This window comes from Rhinopithecus roxellana, chromosome 17, assembly GCF_007565055.1.
Source record: "Rhinopithecus roxellana isolate Shanxi Qingling chromosome 17, ASM756505v1, whole genome shotgun sequence".
NCBI lineage: Eukaryota > Metazoa > Chordata > Mammalia > Primates > Cercopithecidae > Rhinopithecus > Rhinopithecus roxellana.
The window spans coordinates 88374834-88381669 of record NC_044565.1 but is presented as its reverse complement, the minus strand read 5'-3'; the positions used below and the strand labels follow the sequence as shown (position 1 = coordinate 88381669).

Sequence of the window (6836 nt, the reverse complement as noted above, 5' to 3'; positions counted from 1 at the left end):
CCCGAATGCACCGACTGATGCAGGCGGCCCGGTACCTGCAGGTGCCATGCCTCCTTCTTAACCAAGGCCACTCTATCTCCCCGTGAAGTACCCAGGCAGAAGGCCGGTGGGGTTACAGGTGAGAAGTCGTCGGTGGGGTCCAGGAGCCAGGCCTGGGGCCGCACACATCACTTCCACCCACATCCATGGGCCAGGTAGTCACACAGCCCCACCAGGATGCAAGGGGCTCTGGTAGCTGTGGTCTTCCTGAGTGTTTCAGAAGTAAACAAAGCCGGTTTGATGAACACGTAGCAACATCCTTGCCACAGAAACTGAGCACATTTTTCCCAAGCACAGACACAGGGCAAAGGGGCACAGGACGGGAGGTGCATGGCAGACACAGGCAGGAGGTGGGGTTGGGGTGGAAAATTTCAGGGAGGGCTCAAAAGCTGACAAAGGCCCGTTTCTGAAACCCCACCCACTCACTGGTTCCTCCACACTTGGCCCCTGCTGTTCCTCTCCCCTGTGACTTTTCCATCTTCCCCCTCCAACCTGTCACCCATCCATCCTCCAAAACTTAGGTCAGTCAGCTTTCACCTAGCCCTCAGCGGCTTAGCCCGCAGGTGCTTCCTCTGTTTCTGAACTTCTAGAGAAACACATTAACCTCAGACCTCTTACTCCAGGAGTGTCTCTCTCAGATGAGACACAAGATGGTCCCTTCCCTTGCGTCCCTCCTGTTCCTTCAAGAGGAGGACTGTCTACCCACCCTGAAGCTTCATGGAGAGAGAGCACACCGTCGGTATTCAATATGTAGTTTTGAATTGAATTAACTAGAGTGAAGAAGAAAGCAAATTCAGGTAAGATGTTGTATAATCTCCTGGGGCTAATGTAACAAGCACCTCCAACTGGGCAGCTTGAACAACAGAAATGTGTTTTTTCACAGCTCTGGAGGCTGGAAGTCCAAGATCAAAGTGTTGGAAGGGCTGGCCCCTTCAGAGAGGTGTGGGGGGCAGTCTGTTTCATGTCTGTCTCTTAGCTCCTGGTAACCTCATGCATTCCTTGGCTTATGGATGGCCATGTGCGCTCCCTGTGAATTCACATCTTCTCTGTATACATGTCTCTTTTCCCTTTTCATAAGGACACAGTCATTATTGGATTAGGGCACACCCTAATGACCTCATCTTAACTGGAGCATCTGCACAGACCCAATTTCCAAATAAGGTCACATTCACAGGTACTAAGGGTTGGAAGTTCAGCATCTTTTGAGGGGAACAGTTCAACCCATAACAGGTGTCATGCTAGATAAACAATTTGTTTTTCGTATGATGTCTGTAAACAAGACAGAAGTAATTCTGATTGTTCTTAATATCTGACTTAGTTTTATGACAATTTTTTCTAACTTTTATTATGATAATATACACATAACATAACATTTATCATCTTAATCCTTCTAAAGCGAACAGCTTAGTGGTATTAAATACGTGATGTGCAACCAGCACTACCATCCATCTCCAGAATTCTTTTCATCTTGTAAAACTGAAACTCTATACCCATTAAATAACGACTACCTCTCTAATACCTCATGTAAGTGGAATCATGCAGTATTTTCTTTTTGCAACTGGATTATTTCACTTAGCATAATGTCCTCAAGATTCATCTATGATGTAGTATATATCCAAATTTCCTTCCTTTTTAAGGCTGAGTAATATTCCCTTGTGTGTGTATACCACATTTTGTTTATCTACCTGTTTGTCAAGAAATCACTGGGTTGTGTCCACATTTTAGCAATTATGAATAATGCTGTGATGAACATGGGTATGCAAATATCGTTTCAATATCCTATTTTCAGTACTTTTGGGTATATACCCAGAAGTGGAATTGCTGGATTATGTGGTAATTCTATTTTTAACTTTTTGAAAAAGCATCATAATAATATTTTCCACAGTGTCTGTACCATTTTACATTCCGCCAAACAGTGCGCAGGGTTCCAGTTTCTTCACATCCTCACTGCCAGTGCTTGTTGTTGTTTTTGATAGTAGCTATCCTTATGAGTGTGAGCTGGTGTCTCATTGTGGTTTTAATTGACATTTCCCAAATGATTAGTGATATAAACATCTTTTCATGTGTTTTTGGAGAAATGTCTAGTCAAGTCCTTTGTCCTTTTTTTAATTGTTTTTTTCGTGTTTTTGTTGTTGAGCATTAGAGAGTTCTCTCTATATTCTGGATATTAATCTCTTATCAAATATATGATTTTCAAACATTTTCTTTCATTGTGTGGGTTCAGTTTTTACTGTGTTGATTTTTCCTTTTTTTTTTTTTTTTTTAAACAGAGTCTTGCTCTGTCGCCTAGGATGAAGTACAGTTGCACGATCTTGGCTCACTGCAACCTCCGGCCTCTCAGGTTCAAGCGATTTTCCCACCTCAGCCTCCCAAGAAGCTGGAACCACAGGTGTGCGCCACCAGGTCTGGCTAATTTTTGTATTTTTAGAAGAGACAGAGTTTCACCATGTTGGCCAGGCTGGCCTCGAACTCCAGACCTCGAATGATCTGCCCAGCGCAGCCTCCCAAAGTGCTAGGATTACAGGCATGAGACACCGCACTAGCCTGGTTTTGCCTTTTGATACACAGAATTTTTATGAAATCCAATTTGTCTATTTTTCTTTGTTGTCTGTGTCTTTAATGTCATATCCAAGAAATCACTGCCAAATCCAACATTGTAGAGATTTTGCTCCAAGTTTTCTTCTAAAAATTGTATAGTTTTAAGTTACTTTTAGGTCTTTGATCTATTTTGAGTTAATTTTTGTATATGGTGTTAGGTAAGGGTCCAGCTTCATTCTTTTGCATGTAGATATCCAGTTTTCCCAGCACCCTTTGTTGAAAAAGCTGTCCTTTTTCCATTAAGTGGTGATGGCACCCTTGCCAAAAATAATTTGGCCATATATTCAAGGGTTTACTTCTGGGCTCTCTATTCTATTCCACTGATCTATATGTCAAGCTTTATTCCAGTGCCACACCGTTTTGATTACTGTAGCTTTGCAGTAAGTTTTGAAATCAGAAAGTGTGAGTCCTCCAGTATTGTTCTTTTTCAAGATTGTTTTGGCTATTCAGGAGCCCTTGAGATTCCATATGAATTTTAGGATGGGTTTTTCTGTTTCTGCAAAAAATGTCATTGGGATTTGGACTTTATTGTTTCTAAAGTACCTTTACATATACTGGCTCCAACATTCTAAAGATTGTTTCCATATTTTACAGATGAGGAGAGCTATACTTGGAAAAATGAAATGTCCAAGGCCACATAGAATCAGTAACAGCCAGGTTTAACAGTCAGATTCAGTGTCATTGTGCTGGGCCCACACAGGCTCTGGAAGAAATACTATTTTTTTTTTTTTAATTCCTTGTAGCACTTTAATACTTGAGTATATATCCACCAGGGAGAATCTTGCAAATAACATTGTTCCAGCTCACAAACTCCTGCCCCAGAATGTTTGAGGAAGTGGAGGCTGGCTTGTTTCTAGGTCCTCTTTTGATTCTGTTCCCCAGTTTCATTTGTAATTACAGAGTGGAGAAATGTAGCTGCTGGGAATGGCATGGGTGACGCTGACTTAGGGTAGAGGCGGCATCTCTGGCCACCCACCCTTCCCCTGACCCCAGGAGCTCACAGGCAGAGGAAATGCCCGGATAACTCCCCAGCAGCAGCTGCAGCAGGAAACCAAAGCCGTGCCTGGAAAGGGGAGAGCTGGAAATTTACTGTGACCTGTCAGCCAGCAGAATCGCTGGATCCTGCCTCAAATCTGTAGATGGACCAGAGCTGGGAAAATTGGATCATTAGGTCGTCTTGTTTATCCCTGAGGCATGCTGTTTTGTAACCACTCCTGATACAGATACTGTGGCCCACGGCTCATCCAGGAAGTGTGACTCAGAGGCAGGTTCCGATGCCCCCCCAACCCCCCGCCCTTTCCCCTTCATCCTTGCAAGCTCAAGATAAACTAAAATATCCCCTCCCCTGCTGTGGACCACCACCACCCCAACTGCTTTGTTGTAGCCCTAACTTCTAATGTAACTGTATTTGGAGATAGGGCTTTTAGGAGGTATTTAAGGTTAAAGGAGTTGTAAGTCATAGGATTGGTGGTCTTAGAAAGGAAGAGAGAGAGATCTTTCTTTCTCTCCATGCATCAAGGAAAGGCCATGAGAGAACACAGCACAAAGGTGACTGTCTACAAGCCAGAAAGCGGGCCCTTACCAAAGAAGGAATCAGCCAGCAGCGCCTTGACCTTGAACTTCCAGCCTCCGAAACTCTGAGAAATAACTCTGTTGTTGAAGCCACCCAGTCTGTGGTATTTCATCATGGCAGTCTAAGCATAAGACAGGAAGCATGCCCTGGTACTTTTTCTTCTATTTCCCCTTCCATCTGCCCTCTGCCCCTCTCTAATCTCAAGGCTGGGGTCCTGGGACACTGCCTGGCAGGACTAAGGGCGTTAAGGACCTGGTTTTGTTTCTTGAGCAGTGCCTTACCCTCTTGCCCTGCTTCCCTGACCCCTCTGCCCAACCGTGGCTGCTGGGGAACAGGGTGGGGTATGGGCCGGAGCAGGACTTGCCAGGGGAGGGCTCCGGATCTGCACTGTCCACTCACCGAGCAGCCTTTGGAGGTACCCAGGAAAATGAACAGGACTCCAAGTCAGATAACCCTGGACTCCCAGGCTCTTCTATAAAGTAGACAGCTTGACCTACGACTTACCTCTTGGGGTGGTTGAGAGCCTTAAATGAGCTAACATTGGATGCTCTCAAAAAAAAAAAAACTCAACGCCTGTAACCCCACCACTTTGGGAGGCAGGTGGATCGCTTGAGCCCAGGAGTTCGAGACAAGCCTAGGCAACATGGTGAAGCCCCATCTCTACTAAAATTACCGAAATTAACCAAGCCTGGTGGTACATGCCTGTAGTCCCAGCTACTTGGGAGGCTGGGGTGGGAGAATGGCTTGGGCCCAGGAGATGGAGGTTGCTGTGAGTCCAGATCATGCCACTGCACTCCAGCCTGGGTGACAGAGCCAGACCTTGTCTCAAAAAACCAAAAACACAGCTGCCTTCCTCCTCTCCCACTCACTCTTCCCTCCTCCTTATTAGCAAACTTAAAGCATTCCCTTTAGCAACCCTGATCAGGCCTCAATCCAGGGTCCCAATTTTCTAATCTGTAAAATGTGCATATGAATCATGTCGCACTTGGATTAAAAAAGGCAATATGTGCAAAGGGCCTCTGGCAAGGTAGCTCCTCAAGAAGTGATGGGCACATTACTTCATTGTCATGTCCTCACCCTCATCATCATCCTCCTGCTGACTGACCGCTCTGCTCACACACATAAAGAAAGCCATCGCAGCCATCAGTCGGAGCCCACCAGTGCTGGCCCAGCCCAACGTACACTATCGGCATCACCTGAGCAGACACCCAACCTCTCTGAGTTCCTTTTCCTCCTGAGGGCTCTCTCTCAGATGACCCAAGGGAGGGAGGCCAAGGCACCAAGGAATGGGAAATGGCTTTGTAAAATGTGAAATGTGCTCCCGAACTACACATCTTCAAGTAGTGTCAGAGGCATTTGAACCAGAGCGACTCCATCTTGAGTAGGGGCTGGGTAAAATATGGCTGAGACCTGCTGAACTGCATTCCCCAGCGGTTAGGCATTCTAAGTCACCGGATGAGATAGGAAGTCGGCACATGGCACAGTTCACAAAGACCTTGCTGATAAAACAGGTTGCAGTAGGCCTCTTGGTACTTACCCACAGGCTGTATTCTTACACTGGCTATAGAGAAAGAGGAGGTAGAGTAAACTACCCCATATACACCTCAGCCCAGGCCCTGTACCTGGTCTGTATTGTGAATGGGGGGACATATAAAAGAAAAAAATAAATAAAAAATAAAACAGGTTGCAGTAAAGAAGCTGGCCAAAACCACCAAAACCAAGATGGCAACAAGAGTGACCTCTGGTCATCCTCACTGCTCATTATATGCTAATTATAATGTGTTAGCCTGCTAAAAGACACTCCCACTAGTGCCATGACAGTTTACAAATGCCATGGCAACATCAGGAAGTTACCCTATATGGTCTATAAGGGAGAAGAGCTCTGAGTTCTGGGAGTTGCCCATGCCTTTCCTGAGAAGCTCATGAACAATCCACCCCTTGTTTAGCATATAATCAAGAAATAACTATAAGTATAATCAGTTGAGCAACCCATGCCCCTGCTCTGCCTATGGAGTAGCCATTCTTTATTCCTTTCTTTTCCTAATAAACTTGCTTTTACTTTACTCTGTGGGCTCACCCCCAATTCCTTCTCGTGCGAGGTCCAAGAACCCGCTCTTAGGGTCTGGATTGGGACCCCTCTCTGGTGATAGTAGTGGCTCCACAGAGTTGGGTTGGACTTCTGTGCCCTTGCCGGTTTACACAGCGGGGTGGAGGCAAGCCTAAGGCTATTACACATGGTTGTCCAGTACAGGTTGGGATGCCACATCAGCAGCAGCTCAGGCCCCAACATGGAAGGCAGAAGCCCCAGCCTGGGTCTCTGCACAATACACAGACATCTTTTCCATGTCAGTGAAGAGAGGGGAGCAGCCCAGAGTCTGGCTGGCTGCAGAATGCTCATGCTAAAACACAAAACCCAAAGCCAAATGCAAGCAGCGGCTTTGACCTCTGCTTCAAACCAGTTTGAACTGGAAAAGGCTGCCTGCCTTTCCAGCTCTGCTCCTGATGATGGTTCCTGTTCTGGGAACTAGAGCTCCTGGTGCATGTGTCGAGGACATGCCCTGCAAGGAACAGTAGGTGAATTTCTCCCTGAAACATATAGCTCCGTGACTAATGGGGGGTGGACATA

At 45.9% G+C, this 6836-nt stretch overlaps 1 long non-coding RNA gene and 1 other non-coding gene across 2 annotated transcripts; both read left to right on the top strand.

Annotated features, from left to right (window-relative positions):
* Positions 1-2355, top strand: LOC115894225. The gene is made up of 3 exons (XR_004054255.1): positions 1-118; positions 663-836; positions 2310-2355. It is a non-coding gene; the product is annotated as an uncharacterized LOC115894225 (long non-coding RNA).
* Positions 2356-5730: 3375 nt separating this feature from the next.
* Positions 5731-5862, top strand: LOC115894444. Its single transcript, XR_004054563.1, has one exon. It is a non-coding gene; the product is annotated as a small nucleolar RNA SNORA51 (small nucleolar RNA).
* The last annotated feature ends 974 nt before the right edge of the window (positions 5863-6836 follow it).